This window comes from Pygoscelis adeliae, unplaced genomic scaffold (genome assembly GCF_000699105.1).
Source record: "Pygoscelis adeliae isolate BGI_AS28 unplaced genomic scaffold, ASM69910v1 Scaffold372, whole genome shotgun sequence".
NCBI classification, from domain to species: Eukaryota; Metazoa; Chordata; class Aves; order Sphenisciformes; family Spheniscidae; genus Pygoscelis; species Pygoscelis adeliae.
The window spans coordinates 973,178-995,564 of NW_008824357.1; positions in this window are offsets into that span (position 1 = coordinate 973,178).

Here is a 22,387-nt window from a genome sequence, read left to right on the forward strand (position 1 = left end):
CGCGTTCGTTAAGGCTCCTAATGGTCCTTCAGGCAGGTATTTGGCTTTGTGTGCTGGAATAAGCTCAGACATTGGCAAGGTGGACGGACCCATCTAGTATCTGTGACAAAGGTGAACAAAAGCTCGAGAGTTCAGACTACAATTTGCCTATTTTGGGATAACATTGTGCCACTGAGAAATTCCAGGCCAGTTACAGCAAATAGATTTCAATGGCACTGCTTGGAGAGCGGCAAGGTACTTGACGCCAGGATGGCAAAGCACGGCTTTTAATCATCAACCTACACTCCCTACAGCACAATATTGTATTAGTAGTAACTCCCCTAGACATTTCTAATTATATTAAGCCAATAAAAGTGTAAAAATTCGTGCTCTGGTTTTTATGTAACTTTCCTCACTAGACGAAATAAAACAACTTCAAGGCTTGTCTAGTGTTACATTCCTTCGCATCTGCCACAGGTTTCAAAGTCCCTAAGCTAGACCTTAGCTCCAAAAGTCAAACATATAAACTCTGACTGTACCAACTTGGATTTATATTTCCAGATTTGATCTGAAATCAATTCTTTACTAGGCCTTTAACTTCCTACTCTTTAGAACAAAATTTCGAGAGCTGTTACACGTGTTAAGGTATGTCGCAGGGACGCATACAGAAAAGCTCTTACAACTACTCTTCTTAGCATCGAAGTCAGTCATTCAGCACCTTCTAGTCTAAACCCATTAATAAATTTGGAAGCTGCTTCACAAGGGTTCAGATAAGTGATAAAGATGATTATCAAAACTGCTGAAGAGCAGCATGAAATATCAGATTCAGAGGAACTGAGCTTTTTCCTCCTACTGCACAGGGTGAACTTCCATCCTCACTGATAATTACGGGTAAGTGGGACAGTACTGAGGGGTGTCAAGCTGGGACCTGCAGTCTCCCTCTCCAGTGAAGAGGATCAGTTGGGACCTTTGGCACAGCCACTCAAGCAGAAACGCTCCTCTACAAGAGGACATAATTTGCTACAAGTCAACCCTGCTGGCCTGCAAACACCTGTAAGTGGGGTTTCCTTACCTGTTTTGATTATTTAAGGGAAAAAAATTCTGAGCTAAAAAAGCTGCTTGATTTTTCTGTGAGATCTAACCCTCTGCAAAAAAGAAAAAAAAATATTGTCTAAGAGATGATGAATTTACTATAGGAAACTATAAATCAATCTTTGGGTACTGATGGTAGTACAAACTGCAAAAACAAAACTTATAAATCAGTCTTAGATCCCAAAGGCTAAGTTCACTGAATCTATCTCCACTCATTGTTCTCTCTATAAATCTCTTTTGCTAAGAGCAATATCAGGTTTCCCAGAGGCATCATTTACTGTTACAAGCTCCATTCTTCAGCTGGTTTTGAGCACAAAATTATTCCAATTTAGGAAGTAATTTTTTTAAAGTTTGCAGCTCAGTTTTTCAAAATAAACCAAAGCTTTAAACAAATTGGACTCAGACATCCAGCCCCAACATCCCATTTGTGTTTCTGAAAAATCTCAGACTTCCTTTCCCTCCTCTGTATTTCCTTCTGTTATTTACCAAATGGAGAGTCACACTCCACCTAAATTATATTTTAAACATATCTCTTACAGATCATAAGCACGGTTATATATACACCAACAAGAGATGAGGAAGCAGCGCAGAGCTTAGAGCCAAGTCCCAAACTCACAGGTGTTCAAACCCAGTGTTTATTTCTCCTTTTTAGAGCTGACACTCACAGCTGCAAACTCTATTACAAGTCCTCACTAAAGGTCTCCAGAAATAAGGTTTAAAGTGGTAGGCCAGGAACGAACATAGAATCATAGAATCATTAAGGTTGGAAAAGATGTCTAAGATCATCGAGTCCAACCGTCAGTGCAACACCCCCATGCCCACTAACCCATGTCCCTAAGTGCCGCATCTACCCGTCTTTTAAATATTTCCAGGGATGGGGACTCAACCACGTCCCTGGGCAGCCTGTTCCAATGCTTAACCACTCTTTCAGTAAAGAAATTTTTCCTCATGTCCAATCTAAACCTCCCCTGGCACAACTTGAGGCCGTTTCCTCTCGTCCTATCACTAGTTACTTGGGAAAAGAGACCGACCCCCACCTTGCTACAACAACATGAGCCAGGGAAAAAAATCTAAGGGATTTCACATGTCACACTTTCACGTTCACGTCACACTTAATATTTACTCCACGCCATGAACTCCCATCTACAAATGGGCTGATTTCAGTATCCAGCTTGCCCAGGTATCTCTACATCACTGTTCCCTGGGCAGTTTTTGAGATGCAAGCTTCAACCCAAAGCTCCTTGTGGTGCAAACTATTTAGGTCACAAACTCTGAGGCAAAAGCCATGCCGCATTTTATAATCCCTTATCCGGCCGTGCCCAGATGTGACAAACATGGAAATTCTACCAGAGTAAAATGGCTAAATAGCAAGAAAAAAATTATGTGTTTCATTCTGTGTGTCTCATTACAGCCAACTTCTCGACACAGTGGTGGCTGCCATGGATGAACTACAATGCAAAGTTTGCTTTCCAATCACAGCAAACTGAAAATGTGTGATTTTCCTTCTGGGCTATGACTATGTAAACACACAATCATTGTTGGAAGCAACTCCGGGCTGACACACACACTCCTTTACCTTCCTGCGTTGCACTGGTGGCTGACTATTTTGATGACACTACAGTGAGCACTGCAGTGCACCTCTGTCCAGATGAAATTTAAAAAAAAAAAAGAAGAAAAAACGGTAGTTGTTTCTAAAGTACTGCAATTTGAAAAGCCCGACAGCATTTTCAAAAAAGCAAGCTTCGTTGCAGGAGACAAAGATGAGATGTGACAATTACTGCAGAACCATCCATCGCAAGGAATGCTCAACAACCCGAAAATGTCAGCTCTTGTCATGTTCCTGACACCGCTGGTGATTTTAATTGCCTTTCGTCCTTCTCAAGTGAAGGATAAAAAGGACAGGTGGAATATTAGATTTTAAACCTCTGGAAGTTTAGTCCAACAAACATAAAACAAATGTAAAATCCTTATCGTATCCTTTGCAGCACAGTGAAGGTGTTGAAGAGCAACTTCACAAACACAGGGCCAAGAGGAAAACTTTTAATGGGACAGTTTTGTCCAAAACCCATTGAAATTATAACACAGTTGGGGCTGTTCTGCTTCCCAAACCTTAACCACTTGCACTGTTGTAAAACATGAGCCAAAGAAACTGCTCTAAAAAACGTATTTGTGTAGCTTAACACATCTATCACAAAATGCCATCACATAAGACAGGGAATGGCAAAGGATAAAACAGTAGATATTGCTGTGGGAGAACAATATTCCCCGCTAAGACCCAAATGGAAGCAGAGACCTGGAGGTGGAACGAAGGCGCAAACTGCATCTCATTAGGTCATTAAGGACAACATGAATCAGCATTAAATTAAACACCACTCTACAGCAATCAGAAGGCGACATGTCCCTACCTTAAAACTCTGGAAAACCTCTTTTGGCCAAGGAGAAAAGTGATTCTTCCCTCATCCTAGCTCCACAGAGAAAAGGAAAGAGCCCTTTCCCTAGACCCTCTTCTCACACCGACTTCAGTTTACCCCTTTCCTCTCCAGAAGTGACCTGGCAGTCACAGGTAATGAAAGTATTTTGAATAACAAAATGGGGTGTGCTAGACTCTGCAAGGCTTCTCCTTGCTAAGGCTCCGCCTCAAGATCTTTAGGACATTTTCCTCTAATTGTTTTTTATCATTTCCTTTATAGCTGAGGAAAATGTTATAACTTTTGATTCTTTTAATTATTAAACAAAAGGGAGAACAGAAGGAAGATTCTTAAAACGATTTAAATTAACAGTTTTCATAACCTCAGTTTTCAATTGTTTCCACCATCTATAACATCAATATTTTCCAACAAGTTTCCAACTATATTCAAAACCTCTAAAGAAAGAATTTAAATGCTTCTTAATAAAAAGGGCACTTGCTGCTCTGAGGTGATGCATTCTTTAAGCTTCACAAAACCCAAGATTAACTTTAGATTTGCTGGTAGCATTTTGTAAATCCTTTGTATTGGTCGATCGCCTTGGGTGGTCGGTCACTCATGTGACCGTGTCGCAGCATAGCTGTAATGCAGTAGGATTTGCATCTGCCCTTTTAGCACTAAACCTTCCCAGTTTTTGCTTGGAAAGAATGTGTTTCCACTTGAGTTCAGTGGTTTCTCCAGTGCTATTGGTTCATGCAGCCTGTTACCCTAAACCATGGCATGAATGCAAGCTCCAACAGCTAACGGACATGACTTGCAAGGACAGACACATGCACAGCGCCTGGGAGGAGAGCTGTGAGCAATGAAACCTGAAAGATCTGTAGCTAAACCAAATAAAACCTGTTTCCCCTTTCAGGATTTGCAGCCTGATCAAGTTAATGGAAAGGCTCCCATCAACTTCAGTGAGATTCGTGTCCTGCCTTGGGGCCTTCGCAGATATTCTGGAAGAGGCTCTCACTGCCCCCGTCTCTCCTGAATTACACAGGGTCCTGGGATGTTTTATCCCAACAGCCCAGCAGGCCAAAGGCACTGGTTCTTGGAATCAATTCCCCTCAACCATCCCTCCTCACTCTGGAAAAGAAAGGTAGTAGCTGAGCTTTTAGTAGTACATTATTAAAACACTAAACACCAGGTACAACGTGTTTTAAGACTAAATGATGTGCAAGAGAGCTGTTAACTCTCACAGCAGATTTTTTAACATTCCTCAGCAGCTCGTGTTGCCAGTTTTCAGCCTGTTTACCACAAACTTAAGTGTTCTTGAAAGGGAAGGACTTCAGATGTTTTAGCATCATTTGGAAAGTTCAAAGGGATTTGGTGGGTTCACATATTGAATGTGAAGAGCCAATTCCCACAAACGTATCCCACACCACACAGGCTTTTATTCCAAGTCGCTACCCCCAACTCTGTCTAAACAGATGCATGTGTAATCAAAAAGCCAAAAAAAAAAAAACACCCAAAACTTGGGGAGGGGTGGGCAAATCATTCTACTGTACACAATTCCTCTGAAAAGGGGTACGGATCAGAAGAGGCTTGTAAACAATCAAACTACTTCAGGGAATGCAGAGACATAAGTTTGAAAAGAAAGGTTTTGTTGTCCGTCCCCCCCCCAGACAATGTCTTCATAAAAGTTGGAAACTTGGAGAAATCTTTAGCCATTAGCTTCCTTTGCAAAGGAAGTTTCTACCCCATGGGATATTTTGTCATGTCAACAAATCTAGAGGTAACTCATTGCAATTCCTTTTGGAGCAGAAAAAGCTGTGAATCTATGGCATCAAGGAAATGTTTGCAACAAAAAAAGTGAATTAAACCTGAAAATGTTGTTTGGAGACAGCAATATAGTGTCTACACAACTCTTTAAATCTCAGGAACTTTATCAAGCTGTAGGTGGGGCAGTCTGAAAGCACTCCTGACATGCTTTAAGGTGGGGCTTTATACCAACTTCCAAATATCAAGCTTGTTTTTCTTTCAATTTGAAATACAAACATTAGTTTTCCTTTTATAACTTTCTATAACTTCTTACTTAAAAAGCTATAAAAGTACACTCAGCACTTCAGATTTCTCTGTCCACTCAATCAAACCTTGAATGGTTGTTAACAAATTAGTTTTCATAGTATTTTTATCTATAAAATAAGGACATGCTCATCTATTTTATAACTAGAGCAGAAAGTACTTGCATTTCCCAGCAAAACGAATAAAACAAATCCTGCTTCTGATGAGTACTGGTGCTGAGCCAAGTGACTAACGATTGCTTTAAAAGAACACCTTTATCCCTGGGACCTTGGACTGTGCTAGGACCCAGAGAATATGACAAATCTCAGCTTTTTTAAGAGAATTGGACTTCAAGAGGCTTTGAGTCAAGGCTTACCCGCAGCACACACCCAGATTGCGCCAGCTTAAAGGCAGAGTTGTAAAGCGAGTTATTACAGCTATGCGTACGCAACGTATGTGCTGGCAGCCGATGACTCCCATCCTCTGAGAATACAATGGGACGCCTGACACTGCGCAACGGGTCACATATAGTCTTGGGATGAATGCCTCATTGCCTTGATGCTTATTACTAAAAACTATAGCAACAACTTGATTTCCTTTCCCTGTTTCCCTCCTACACACATGCCGAGAACTTCGCCAAACTTCCTCATGCAATATATTTGTGGAGGTTAATTCAGGACAAAAATCCCAGGAAGCAAATAGCACAGAAACTACCAACATACTCTCTTTTTTATCGTTTCTGACAATCAGTAGTAAAATGTGTTGCTGCTACCAAGGGAGCCAGTTCTAGCATTACTCATTTTACTTTAGGGTCCAGAAGAATAAATCCTTCCAGAGCTCTTGCTGGCATTAAGCTAAAACATAAGTCTAGATTTGTAAAAGAAATGTATTAAACAGATGAGACAGCAGTGGAATACAGATTTAAAGGAGAAGAAAGACTTTGTATCTTCCTTCCCTGTATACTACTAAAGAACAAACAGAAGGCAACCACGTGAAAACAGCTGAGCTGCAAGTAACTTCATCAACTAACATACAGATGCACGATCCTAACTACAAGAAATAAATTGCTGTATTCCGCTGTGTTCTAGTTAGATTCCGGAGGTTTCTGCAATAGCAAGTAAAGTGACCTCTAAGAGAGGAACTGCACTGTTTGTATGGAAACTGCCCAAATCTAGTTTCTTCCAGAAAAGTAGAGCACACAGAGAATACAAGAGATTTTTTCTCTATCAAGCATGAAAACAATGCAAAATTAGGAGTTTGTCATCCTAGACAGGGTACAGGAAGTTGTAGTGAAGAAGTAGAGAGAAAATAAAAGGCAAATACTTTGACAATTATGTGAACAGGTTTAACTACATCTTCTGAGCCTGGAGGAAAAAAAAACGATGAGAGGATGGGCCACAAATGCCTTTTTTGCTAGGTTCACAGGTCCACTCTGCATATCAACCCAGCTGGTTTTGCCACAGTGCTAGACAGAAAAAGAATATTAGAGGGAAGAGAAAGGATGATCCATTCATACAAGCAGGGAATGGAAGTTAGGAGACACGGCAGCTTTGGTGGTCAGGTCTACCAGATATTCCTCCCTGTGTGCCCCACAAAACACTGTTCCAGCAGTAAAGCAAGTAAACATTTTCTCTTGAACACCTACTCTTACCTTGAAAGCCTGTAGGACCACCACACAGAATGGCCACACCAGGTTTTAGCCCCTGCTATTTCTTGCACTGTAAAATCATAAACTTGAACGCTAAACTTGCAACAATATTTGCTCAAAGAGAATCAGCATGGCTTCGACGCTAAACAAAGTAGCAGAGAAGACCAGAATGTCCCAGGAATGCTATGAAACCACACTGTGTGGTTTTAATTCAGTTATCCTCGACAATTTTATGAACAGCAGTAGAGATCATGTAAACTGCACTCCCTAGGTTCTCAGGGAGCAAGTGTGAAAGTTTCATGGAAATAACACAACTGAGGACTTGGTCAATAGACCTAAGGGCAGTTATTTAACAGCACAAAGCAGCTCCTAACCACTGCCTGCAGTGTTCATGAGCTTGCTTGTCACATCAACATCTCTAAGCGTTCAGGGTCTTGTTAACAACTACCTTGTCTTTCACAATCACATTGAAGTCCTTGTGACAGCTATTGCGAGCATTCGTAGGCAAATTAGTTTTATATTTCTAGAGGTAAAAATAATAGAAAGACAAGACTACAGCATTTTAAGTGTCAAAAAAATTCACTTTAGAATACTGAATTTAAAAAAAAATAAATCTGAGTTCTCAACGGGATTTAACTTTATTTTTCAGTACTTGTTTGTTAAAAGCTATTTGCTATTTTCCAGTGGAGGTGTAATCATTGGCAGTTTCTTCTATTCTACACAGTGCATCTTGACGCTCATCTTGTTTGTCATGATAAAATGTGAGCTAGGAGAAGGAAGACGCACCCAGCTAACACTGGGTACGGAAGACATGTTCCAGCCACTTTTGGTACGAGGTTTGCAGCAGCTGTTGGAGTGAGTACATAGGTACCAGCACAGCCACAACATTTCTGAAGCAAGGACTTCAGTTAATTCAGAAAACCGCAACAGGCAACCAAGACAGTATTTAAGGAACAGAAACACAGTTTCACTCCCGATCCACAACCAAGAGAGCACTGCAGAGCAGAAGGTAACCCAGCCAGGAGTGACGAGAGGTCCTACTTGTCTTTAAAAAAATCAGCACATCTCTTGGGCCTGATTAAAACTCAGCTCAGATGCTGTATCATTTCCTTGCCTGTCACACAAGGCTGCTCAACAGAGCTGTTTGAGCAGGAGAACAAAATCAAATTGTCTATGCTTACCAGACAAAGGGAGTGAAAAACCACACTGGCTGTCAAGGTGGAAAAAAGATATAGGCCGTGATGTGCCAAAGGCTGGAGTAATCATAGAAACCATCAAGCATGGAGGAACAATTACAGCGTGACAGATAACATGTTGATATTGCACCCCACAAAGCAAGCCGGTGAAGAGGTGGGAAGTGAATGCTGGGGGGAAAGCTTGGTTTACATCAATCAGTGTGCTTCAAATGATCACCTGTATGTACGGTGATAGAGGAGTCTCCCATACCAATGCACATATAGCAAGCAAGGAACAATCAAAAAATTTGCAAGTAACACAGACATCTTAGTCCTGGCCTTTTTGTGACAGTATCATTTAGGCTTGTCAAGTAAGGCTGCCCAAGGCTGAAAATTGATCTGCAAACCTTCAGTGCATCAAATTAATTGTTCTTTGGAAGGCCTTTAACCAACCCTCCTTAAATATTTGATTATTTTCTGCTGTTAACAGAGACAACATTATCTGCAAAGAAAGATATGGCTCCTCTTGAATGACTGCCCATCGAGCCCTTTCAAAAGCTTTATAAAACAGTCGCAAAAGCCAAGCGAGCATATGGGAAGCAGTGGCTGAAATGCAGTTCCAGGGAGCTCAGGACCAATGAGCCAACCACAACTAGAAGTATGCAGACCAAGAACGCCTTATTTTAAAAGGTGTTTTCTCACCAGCAGTAAGAAAGGGCATCCCTTTTCTGGCTACAGCAGCAGAAAGGCTGCTCTAATAAGTTGACATAAATCATCAGCTGGTGATCCATCCTTCTCCATCCATTCCCTCTCTCGGGCAACCCAAACCCATCTACCACTCCAGCAACACTGAGAAGTGGCAGAGCAACCTGTCCAGCCCACAGTATTCACAGGCAGCACTCATCTGCTGTGAACATTCAAGGACAACGATGTTGCCTGTGACATCCCAGATATAGAATCATAGAATAGTTTGGGTTGGAAGGGACCTTTTAAGGTCCAACCCCCCCTGCCATTAGCAGGGACATCTTCAAATAGATCAGGGTGCTCAGAGCCCCGTCCAACCTGACCTTGAATGGTTCCAGGGATGGGGCATCCAACACCTCTCTGGGCAACCTGCGCCAGTGCTTCACCACCCTCAGCGTAAAAAATTTCTTCCTTCTATCTAGTCTAGAGCTGTTCCATCCCCCTGATCATTTTCGTGGCCTCCTCTGGACCCGCTCCAACAGGTCCATGTCTTTCCTGTGCTGAGGGCTCCAGAGCTGGACGCAGTGCTCCAGGGGGGGTCTCACCAGAGCAGAGCAGAGGGGCAGAATCCCCTCCCTCGTCCTGCTGGCCACGCTGCTTTGGCTGCAGCCCAGGATACATTTGGCCTTCTGGGCTGCGAGCGCACATTGCTGGCTCATGTCCACCTTTTCGTCCACCAGTACCCCCAAGTCCTTCTCCACAGGGCTGCTCTCAGTCCCTTCATCCCCCAGCCTGTATTGATACCAGGGGTTGCCCTGTGTCAGCCACACCACTCAGCTTGGTGTCATCTGCAAACTTGCTGAGGGTGCACTCAACCCCACTATCCATGTCACTGATGAAGATATTAAACAGTACCGGTCCCTGTGGGACACCACTTGTCACCAGTCTCCATCTGGACATTGAGCCATTGACCACTACCCTCTGGATGAGACCATCCAACCAATTCCTCGCCCACCAGGAAGGGACCAGACAGTCCACCCATCAAATCCATCTCTCTCCAATTTAGAGAGAAGGCTGTTGTGGGGGACCATGTCAAAGGCCTTACAGAATTCCAGATAGACGACATCCGTAGCTCTTCCCTTATGCCGAAAGACGCGACAGCCAGCTAACCCAGGCCTACATGGCAGGACTTGTAGCTCTCAGCAAGCTACCACCACCCACACATGGTTTGTGCATCCAGTTTCACTGGCCTCATTCCAAGAGTAACACAAGTATTTAAGCATTCACCCCAGATCCTGCAGAACAGGTGCTTTTCACATGCTTTCTATTATGAAATTCTTACGCCTTCATTCACATTTAGAGAAAAGGCAAGGCTTGTTTATAGCACAAGATGCCAGTGTGGGTGAGAAATCCATTGTCACTTCTACCACCTGCTCTTGCAGGCCTGATCCAGTGCTGAATCCTAAATATAGCAAGTGCTGCTCAAGGTCTTAATGTGATCTTTGGCAAATGTTACCATATAGAGTGTTTTTAAAAATACAAAACCTCTTCAACAATTAATTAGTTTTCACGTCTCGTTCAATGTGAAAGAAATTGTCTGTAGAACAAAATTTTATGCTCTGTACCTAAGCAAGGCAGACCTGAGCAGGAGCCTGTATTCATCAGTGTGCTGCTCCAACAGTTGGTTTCAACAGCTGTATTCCCTTTATGTTCCTCTCTTCCATAAAAGAGCTGAATTTCAAAAATCACAATATTTGGGACAGTATTATAAGAACCAATACCGATCTATGAATGCAAAAAGGAGAAATGTTCTATTGAATTTAATCAAAGTTACATGAGTTGAACAGGGGACACTTTGAATACTTTGGAGAATATAGGCAAACCAAGAAAAACTAATAAAACCTAAACAGTATCACTTAAGTGTTTCAGAAAAAAAATATTCTGCTCAAGAGGGAAATTATAAGCCCAAACACTACAGTTACTGTTAGCAGAAACCCTCATATTTTAGTCAAAACTCAGTTTATTTCCAGCTACTGAACTGTGTCATACATAATTATAGGGTAGAAACTCAAATACACTGTATTTGCTTCACTTAATTCTAGATAACATTAATGTGGCCCAACACACAAAACAGTGTTGTCGGGAGAAAACAGATTAGGAGTCCCCTGCTACAGTATTATTCCAAATGACAGCAGTGTTTTACCATGACTCTGCATGACCAGCAGCCATGGGTGATCATAAAGAAGATTTGCAGGTATGAATGGGTAACCATTACGTCTGCATTCAGTGTAACTCCAGAAGGGCAGGACTACGTATTGAAGGTATCAAAGCTCTAGATAGGAATGGGGTTTTATTTTTTCCACTAGGAATAATCGTTTGCAGCCTAATGGAAAATTTTATTCATACCAAAATAAAATAGTTTATTTCCATTTGAGTTAGAGAAGGTTGCATTTGTTATTTAAGCAAAGCTTTAAGATCAGTCATTTTAGTTGAAATACTTCTTATAAAAGCTGTTAACACTGGCAAAATTGAAGCTATACTCTCCCATGCTGTGCCCTGGCTGGTAGGAGCTCACACAAGGCAAGGCAGTCTGGTTACCTGCGCCCTGCTGATGGGGAACCAGGCACAGCAATACCAAGTGACCTGCCACAGGAGCACACGAGGGTGGAGCTGCCCTTTGGACCCCCAGATCCCAGGCTGCTGCACTTCTCTGCTCTCACTAAAAGCTTCAGGGTGCTGAACCTACTGGAGACTGCCACAGAGCAGAGGAACAATCTTGGCAGGAAAAGATAACCCGTCTCAACTTGTGTCTAAGCCTGCTGAAAGAAAAGTCATTGACGCAACCCTAAATACAGGCCACGTTACCAAATTCACTCATTACATAAATAAATACTACTTCTGCACTATTCAGATGCCAGCATTCATACTTCAATTGCTTTTTTAATCAAGTCTTCTTCCAAGTCTTGACACAACAGATTATTCTTTGATAAGACAAATTAAGGTCTGTACAGACTTCTGAAGCATCACAGTAAATGACGCAGTTTACTTTTTGAGCCACATTTGTAAATTGCTGTATTTTAGAATTGATACAGCCATGCTGCTAGAGAACTCAGAAATATTCTCCTTAATAGCACAGCAGCATTTCTTTGAAACTGCTTGGTTACGGGTATTTATGCCTTTGACTCACCCACTGTGCTTCCCTTATAGTCCTTTAAAATAAATTAAATTGCTGCTCTGGATAAAGAGGGCACAGCTGTGGGCTGCAGCCCTCAGATATCTAGAAACATATTTTGACTTCAACTTCATTTATTTCTGATTGAAGCTGCTGACATCCTATTTGTGACAGACACCTGTGTATAGTGTGTCCCAGTCCTAAAAACTCCAGCAGACCTTGAAAACCTCTCACACCGAACACCAGTGCTAACAGCTTCACAAAGCTCTTTGTGCCCCCTGCAACTCAGTTGTAGAGGAAATTTCATGTGCAGCGTTACCAAAATCACTGAGGGGAAGACTCCAGCCATTCTCTTAAGCTAGCATTTTCAGATTTTATCTGTAGCTATAGTTGTTTGCATTATAATATCTACAGTTTAAGTATCTGCACAAAGCTTTACAACAGTAGGAATAAACAGCATGCAGGTGCTCTATCTCCTGTTCTTTCCCCAGCGATCTGACAGTATTGCCAAGGATAAAAGGATTAATGCACAACTACCTCTGACATAAAGAGATGGGAAAAAGACTCAGACCCTCTACTTGCAGTGAGCAATACCCAATTTGAGGCCCACTGAAGACACCAGAAGTCTTCCTCCTGAGCTCAGAGGACTTCCCTCGAGTACCTGAACAAGGTATTAAAAACCAAGCTATTGAAAAGCTGGACAAGATATTGAACATCTCCATCCCCTGATCAACGCATACATGCCTACCTCAGGGTGCGTGCAAGACAGCCAGATCTAACCATGCTGGACTTGCTGGACAGGGTAAATTCAAAAGCAAGGTTTACTGCTGTGCTGAATACAAGCTGCGGTGCAAAAATCGTAGGACAAGCAGATCTTTATCTGTGCGGCAACATGATAGCTGGTGGAGCATTTTACAGCCTGCTAATAGATTCTAGAAACAGGAAAAGGTTAGCAGTTTTTTTCCTTGACTCACTCTACTATGAATTAATACAATTTAATGAAGCCAGTGACGTGGTGTAGCAGATGGTTCACTGCGTTGTATTTAAAGTTCAGCTCTCTATAGCCCTTGGTTCAGCTTCGTCCAGGAGAACACAGCAAACATGAAGCAGACTAAGCAGGCAGCAGGGTTCCTGTGGTGCTGTGCCTTCCCAATTCACCTTTATAAAAAAAAAGGAGAGTATTGAATACATCCCCAGCCTTAACAAAATGCAGTGAATGAGGTGATAAATGTTAATGGAAGTAGTTGTGCTTCTTACAATGGTTTCATTATTAGCATCAAACAATGCATTAACATTTGTTTTATTAATGGAAAAATATAGCTTAATAGCCTAATCCATTGCTAGCAGAGCAATGCAGGGCTTAATCAAAATTGTGTTCTTTCCGATTTTTTTTTAATCAGCAAAGCAGACCATCCTATACTTGGGCTAAACAATTGTATCTGTAATCACCAAAATTTACTATATCCCCTTCAACACTTGCTTTCCCTCCAGAGTAATACCTCTGCAATGTTTAATTATGCAGTACATTACAGATCCATCAACTTTACAGCAGAAATATGTATATATGAAGAAATCTTTCCATTGTGAGCAAGAATATTTTTTATTGCATACAACCTAAAATAATGTAACATGTTATTTGGCTTAGTTACCCAGCAAGACTTAGATTTCAAGACTCATTTCTTTTAGAAAGGCTCTGTCTGTTAAAACTGGTCTTGCATTACAGATACACAAATATATACTCTGCTTTGACAGTCACATTTACTTCTACTTCCATACGCACAACATGAACTGACACTCGCCTCCAGCAATCTTAATGGCATCCAGGTGGCTATCAGTAAATTATCTAGGAATGGGTTTTTTCCCAGAGAAAAAGATGCTCCATTAATTGGAAGTCCTTCACTGGCAGTATTTAGCTCCCCCCTTTGCCACAGCATTTGTGTCACCTTGAGCAAGCCACTTTGTCTCTGAGCACAGAGTTCACTTGTAAAACAAAAATTACAAAATAAGACTTTCTTAATGGGGGATTATCAAAACAAACACTCAAAATACCGTATTCAGCTACTCTAGGATTGAGGGTGATGTTGGCAGAGCCAATCAACTGACGGTATTTCTATCCTACTACTGATTTAGGTTTCATATAGGTAGTTTTTTTCCTATATCCTTATACGGGATCTCTCAGACCCAAGGCAGAGCCAAAGCCCTCTGTGCTTTAACACCAGTTCAACCATCCTGTGTTGAAAACCAAACCAAGACAGACTTCAGGTAGGACACAGACAGAAAGATTCGAGTTTCAGTAGGTGTAAAGCAACATTAAAGGTCTGCTTTTGAGACCTGGGGATGCTCAGAAGTTTCAAAGGACAGGTAGACCTACATCCTCAAAACAACCTTTCAGGAGCTGTTCAAGCTCTATTTTTTCCATCAAAAGTTAATAGAAAATGTTTATTTCTGATGTAGCACAGGAAAGTAAGAGAAGGGCAGAGACCTAAAACCATCCAGTGTGGAAAAGAAGGCTGAAAAAGATATGAGACTTCTCTGCAGGCTTTATAATCATTTCTGATCTCCTCAGATCCCATTCCAAGAACTGACCCAGGCTATGACCTAACCCTCTAGGCTGCTCTGTTTTACACTCTGCTTCCCATTTCCTTACATGATCCCCAGAAATAAGTACTGCAAAGCATACTCTGACACTGCCTCTAAAACACCTTATGCTGAGAGCTCTGCCAGTGTACAGCTTTCATACAGCTTTCAGTATAGCCATTTCTGCCCGTATTGAAGCTACTTTGTTTTACAAGAGCACATGAAAAGGGATTTGGGATGGTGGAGAATTTAGCCCCAATAGAGAGAAAGTTTCAGAAGTTTGAAAACAGATGATTTTAAACACCCCCAGCTGATGTTTCAAGCTAAAAACCAACGTCTTTAAAATAAAGCTTGCCTGTTATTTTGACAGCATCCCTGCTGCTGTTGCAGAACCTCAATTTAATGAAGCAAGTATTAAAGGCATTTGCACATATACTCTAAAGGCTAAAGAAATGCACACCTCCGCTCTTTTGGCCTCACCAGACTAAAAGACATCCTCCTGGGACAGTAAAAATACAACCTACAAAGGCTTTGGGAAGGAAGGTTTAATTGCAGCTGCAGTTTTCCATTTCCATTCCAGCTGTGAGTCTATGCTTTTTTACAATAAGGCTTAGGAAAGAAGGGGAATAAGGTAACAGGGACTCCCAGACTCTATTTCCAACTCTGTCACTAGCCACATCGTCCCTTGTCACCCAGTGGGCTCAAGCAGTGACTGGTCATGCGAGAACCGAAGGGCTAAGGTAAGTTTCACATCTAAAAAAGATAGAAAATTTATTCTTACACGTTTCTGCCATGTGAATGCCTTAAGACCAAGAAACCCTTTGCACAGCAATATCCAGGTGGAGCACTGCAAAGTCTCACCCCTTGCTTGATCAAATTGTAACTTTCCACCTATGCCAAAGACCTCCAGTTGAAAATTTCCTTTACGTCAGTAGCAAGTAATACACCGTCTCCAAAACATAACTTTTCCCAGTGCAAGGAAATCAACTACAGCCTGTCTTTGGCAAAAACTATAAAGCTCTTGCACTCCCAAGTTCATTGCATAAATCGAGCTGCCTCTCAGCTTTCCTCAGAAGCCAGGAAAAACTAAAGAAACACATAAAATGAGATTGCTAGTTGGCTTAATTTCCTTGCCCCGCTAGAGGTCTAGCTTCATTCTGAAACTCTACCCAGAACTACTTCTATAAAATGCATTTGAGTTTCAACATCTTGCCACACATACTTCCTCCTTGGAAGCCAATTTTAGTTATAAAGAAGCTGTCTTAACACAAGGCCCAATGACAAGTCTCAGCCAAGTCCAGAGCTATAATTAAAACTTGCATGGGAGGAAGGTAGGTGGCATCAGACTTCCTGCCGCTCTCTTTAATATATTGCTCCTGCCTGTCTAATGCCAAAGCCAGCGTGCGATTTAAACAGCATGCTCCTTCTCCTTCCCACCCCTCGCCTTTTAAAAAGGAACGCCTGCTAATTGGTGATTAACCACCTTCCTCAAAGTTGCATATACCAAGCGGAAATTTGATTGCTACCCTAACGATAACAAAAATGTTACTTACGCTATAAATCCGACAGGTCTATTTTGCAGAGCCAGAGGGAATGGTTTAAGGCCTTGGCACCATGTGCTTCATTTGCAACGAAGCGGGGAGTTTCAGGATTCGGTAAAGGCTGCCAGCTTTTGCAACTACATCCTGAGTTTCCTCTTAAAGAATCAATGCCTGCTACCCATTTATAAAGGTTTCAAACCCTTAATGTTTGCAAATAAAAGGATGAAGAGAGGTAAAGACTGGAGCTTTTGCATAAACACAAGAGAAAGGCAGTTCCTGATCCACACAAGCATCTCAATCCCTCTTATACTCAAGATGGAAAAAAGAAGGAAGGTAAAAAAGTCACATGCCAAAAATGACTCCTAGGTCAGTTGCAAAGTCAAGAACATACAAGCTGAAGCTGGCTCAGCACCGTCCTGAATGAAAGGATACTTGTGTACTAAAAAGTCTTTCTTGCCCCAAAGCTGCCTTTGTAGAGCGAGTCTTTCCTTGCCGTCTACAGTTCTGGTTGTCGCCCATGTCCCAGAGTGCCGTCTTTTCTCTTGGAGCTTGTTCCAACCTGCTTCCAAAAGATGAAATTGCAGGCTTAAAAGGGTTTCTGGATTTCTTTGGTGCTTCCCTCCAAAAAAACCATTTCTTCACCCCTGTGCTATTATTTGACACTTAAGCATTTGTGCAATAAACAAGCGAGCAACAAACAGAAACTCCTGCTGCCAGAAGATTTAAAATACGAGAAATGATACAAGCAGAGTAGATAATCTCTCACCAGGTACATTAGGCATTTCAAATTAAATTGTTTGGGTGTGTTTTCTCATGTTTACATCCTCAAGCAATTTGAGATTGGCCCAGGACTGACAGCAGGAAAACATCCTGTGTGTCATACAAATGATTAAACCTTAAGGGATTTCATTAAGTGTTTCCACACTCGTAGGGCAAATGAGAAAACAGCTGGTTGCTCAGTTTTACCGAAATCTTTGCTTGCACACACAAACAGATCCTAACACTTACGTTAATATGGGCAAAAGCTGGTACAACAGCAGATCTTTACAATAGGATTGATAAGGATAGTTAAGATCCTTAACTGTGACAGTCAAGGGATATTGTGTTTCAGAATAAAGTATGCTATTTCCCTGTTTTATCTGATAGCCAACAGGTCTTTTACCTAGATAGGACATTAGGTGAAAGTCCGGTGAATAACAATCTAAATAGGAGAAGGTTTCCTGTATATCTTAAAAGCCAATTTTCTCTTACGTTTATAAGCAGCAACATTAAAAGAAGAAAAAAAAAAAGCCACCCAGTAAAACTCTGGAATCACAGGGCCCAGCAATCTGTTTCCCCTTTCCTAAAAATTAGCTCTTTCCTCCGAGCACCGCTGCCTCTTGGTGCCATTCCCGATGCTGCAGGTTTGGAGGCTGAGGAGCATTGGATGTTGCTCCTTGAAAGGCCCCTTTATAACACACAGGGAAAGGCCCAGTTAAGAGTTGTCTGAATGCGGGTTATGCTTGCTGAGTGCTACGGCCCAACGCGTCCTATTCACGGTTCACACCTCACCCCCTCTTAAAACATGTCACTGGCCTTTCAGAAGTGCTGACAAACCAATACCTTAAGAGTCAGATTCTGTTTTCTCTTCTTTTCTATCACAAAGCCGAGCGAGCGCGCGGACTTGAATAGCATCGATAGCCTCTGCAGGCTTTTCCCTCTTGTTTTCCTGGGGTATTGCTGGGGGTTTCCACATTCCGGGGCTCAGCCATCGCTTTTTCACTTCTTGTTTAGTCCCTTAGCCCCATCTAGTGCCAAAGCGAAATAAAAAGCCTTGTTCTTTCACCAGCCTAAAACTAGTCTTCAAAGTCCAAACCACCGCACGACTCCTTTGCTTCATGGTGAATTCTGCAACTCATGTGTCTCTGCATAGGGATTTCTGTTAAACCAATGCCCCAGACAAAATGTTTTGCAGCCTGTGCTTAGAAAAACACACGAGGCAAAACACGATTATCAGGTCTTCTCAAGGCAGTTTGCGAGCAGGAGGATTTAGAAAGCCAGTCTTTGAATAATACCCACACTGTGGAAGGATGAACTGTTATAGGAGAAAATATTTCCCATAACAAAAGCCTGATTCTTGTAGCTTGCCTTCTTTTTCTGTGCTCTGTTTTCAGTGGGGTAAGAAGAGGGTACTACCTTGTGCTTTTAAAGCTGTTATACTAAGATACGATCAAAATTCATTATTCCCTTTTGACAGCGATTTCAACATTTCAAAACGTTTTTGTTTCAAAACTTCCCTGGAGATCCTCCCTGAAACAACAGATTTTTAAAGATGTATTTGAAACTATACTTCACAAACAATGAATAGCTTTTCTTAGAGTTTCCTGAGCTATTTTCTAGTGGCAAACTAGTTTAGTAAACACTATCTGGCAAGCCTACATAAACATGTTCTTAACTCTGCCTTCTCCAAAACTTATGACATATAAAATATTCTTGAACCCTTAAACACAAATTACTTGGAAGTATTGCGGTTTTCAGTTCTCCACTGTTAATTATGGTGGAGGAAAACCTGTGCTCTCCCCCCCACCCCAATAAAAGTGTCTTTTGGTAGAAATGTTATTTTCTCAATGGAAAATTTGAAAAAAAAAAACCTTTTTAGAAGTCAGAGCTTCTGTTCTCTTTCCCATCGCTTTTCCTTAAATGCGAATAAAGAAAGATCAAGAGGATGGATACATTGCATTTAAATTGTATTAAACTGGGATCAAAATCTAGATTTATTTTCTAACATTTGCTAAAACGTTACTGAGCAATGACTAGCACGAGAACAGAAAGGCTTGCTTTCGACCTTACAACAGCCCTGGTTTTTATTTTCCTGCCGTGAACGCTAGAGTAGATCATCTATTATCAACCTCTGTGGCTACACAGATTCGTCAAGTCTTCCATAGCAAATATCCACTGCAGCAAAGCCGACAAGGGAACTCAGGAAAAAGTCTTCTGTGATTTACATTCCCAACACATGAATTTGGGCTTTTCATTTGGGAGAGTCGGGGGGGTCCTTACTTGGTGTTTGCGCTTTAAATAAACCGTACTTTGAGTCTTGCAGACTTTTGGGCTACATGTTACTCTGTTATTATATCAGACTTTTCATATCCACGCTGACTTGCAATTACTCACTGTGGAAACAAATGTACTGTGCTTTGGATAATTCCCAGCATAATTTAAGCACTAATTAAAAAAATGGATTTTTATAATGAATCTTAAATATTTACCCAGTGCAAGAAGCATCCCCTAAGAACAGACACTTTACCACACACTCATTTAGGAGCATGATAGTGATACAATATTGTGCGTTACCTTATTTAACACAAGAGAAAGGACCATGCTGCCCAGGGAGTAAGTACATGCAAAACAACTTGAATTTTATCAAATGAATTAGTTCTTTTTCTAACTGAACGAATGAATCTTTTCAAACTGACCGAAGGCAGATGAATGTGAGAAGGAAGGACAGATATTCGGTAGCGTGCTGCCCACTATTATCATTAATATATTCCTGAACTCAGAAAGGTAGGTTCAGAGAGGATGATCAAGGGCAACGCTACTGGAAAGTTAGATTAGACCAAACATAAATTGCATAAAGAGTATTTTCTCATTATTAAACCCCTACCTTTCTACTGGAGTCACAGTATAAACTTTGGATCTCACCAGGCCAAGCTGCTAATAGATCAAGCTTCCTCTCCACGCCCTCTATTTAAAAGCTATCACCACCACCCTTCCACCAGCAGAAACATTGATGTGATTGCTCCTAATCTTCTCCAGGCAGAGTCAGATTACTTTATTAGCTCTTTATGCTAATTTGGGTGATTCTGCCCCAAATGAGTTTGGGGATGACAAGATTCTTTGTGCAGAGCACCATGGAGAAAACTTTCCAGTAGTTTAGATGATCAGCTGACATTTATAACTCTGCTTACAGAAAATAAGATGTGAGATTCACTTTGAGAACTGCCCTGTAGAAAAAACGTGGATACTGTGCAAGCTCAAGCTTCATTTTTAGGTCCTTTCCAGCTTATATTTGCCACATGTGTAGGGGTGTAATCACAACATGTTTGATCAAGCCTTGTGCCCAGATCTGTGGCTCACAAAAGCCAGCACTGCCACACCGTTCACTCCAAAACAGGACTTGAGGTTTACCACGTGAACACATACAGATTTAAGGATTAATATGAAACCAGGCAATTCCTATGTAGCTTTGCTTGCCAAAACTTTCCTCCCAGTAGACCCCAGACAGGATTAGACACCTACTCACAGATTTTTTTCTAAAAGCCAGGCACATCTTGGCAGCTGAGCTGTGCAAGGGCTGGCAGCATCTGTACTGTATCTTCACTGCTCAGCTGAGACAGGGCTACTGCCCGTAGGAGGGCTGCGGCTTTGTTTCAGCACAAAATTGCTCAAAGCATCTGCAATGTTGCTTGAAGGAACTTGTTTGACAGAGCGCTGAAACAGACTACGAGCATTTGCAGTCAGAAACCGCATCTGTGCTGGGAGAAGGCATAAGAAAGCCAATTAGCCCAGGCTGGAAGCCTGCTTAGAAAAAACAGATGACAGTTAAGGAATACTCCAGGGTTGTGTATAACTGTAGGCTAACGTTGTAGTGTAAACATGTTAATATTTAATAACATTTAATGCAAAATCAACTTCTGTGGTCTCTGTTATAGTGAGCTAATATGTTAAACCTGACAGTGAAGTTTTCCGAGAGCCTTTTCAACAGAGAGAACCATCATTTCCACAGCAAAGCTTGAAATTTTAATAGCTGTTAGCAGGAAAGGAGACAAGTGTATGCGTGAGTAAGTGCTAGAGTATGTCAAGAAAAGGCCATCGAGGTAAGCAGGCTTCCTAAGGGTAGTAAAAATGCTATTTTAAGCAGTTGTTAAAGCCAGTATCAAGAACAGCAAAGAAAACCTTCAACCAAGGCTTTTTCTTTTGCAGGACATCAGACGACGTGTTTGCCTGTTTGCAGGCCGCAGCACCACTTTCATGTCTCATAGTATCTTAATGCCCACTCAAAGAACATCAACAATCTGGAAGAAGATATCGCAAAGACTGAATTCAAATCCACCTGAAAGGCTTACACCCCATGTAAATTCAACCTATGCTGTATATTGGTATTTATGCCGTTCACAAGCCTGGTGTGGTCTCTCTGAGTCAATATAGAAAGGGTCAGACGGTGGGTGGCAGCGGCAGGACCTTTGCATTAAAGCCAATTTTCAAAGCCTTGAGCAACTTTGTTGATTCTTCCTAGCATATAGATAGAACTGTGTGTTCTGATATTCTCGTTTCTGGCACATTAACTATCTAAATATATTAAGGCATATCCCATATTTTAACCGGGTTAAAAACACGAAGCGAAACAATGAAATTAGGGCTGAATAAAAGAACAAGGGCGAAAATCTGAACTGGAAACAAATTATACTATAAAAGCAAAGCAAAAACGCACTAGAATTCCCGTAAGGCACACTGCAATTTTGAATACTGGATAAAAGCATGTGCAGGTGCCTCATTTCATGTATGTAAAAAGATCCTGTATTTACACAGATTCTTAAAGTGAACATAAGAACTCAGTGTTATGCTATAGGTTTCTAAGTCGGGCACAGGGCAACAGAGACAGTAAAATACAGTGAAAAAGACGTATCATTTGACTTTGGAGACATTTAATGAATCAATCAGTGCTTAAACCCTAGCGTTTAAAAGGACTGAAGGGCAAGAAATTGATATATGCCATGGACTCCTCAGTCAGAAACAACTTGAAAGCGTAATACCAGATGACAGGATAAAACAGGCTTATAAAGTGAACAATATTGTGATTTGGAGTGACCTCCAGCCTCTCTAATCTTTAATAGCAAAACCTTTTTGACACCAAGGAAAGCATGATGGATCTTTTATGGCATTCAGCTGCTTGTTGAAAGACGTCAAAGGCTACCTGAGATAGTTTATCTAAGTCTAGTCTTGAGTGATCAGAGAGGCTAAGGGGATTAAGGAGTGAATCTGATGCAGTCAGGGGTGCTACATTTTGGGAAGATAAACTGGACATC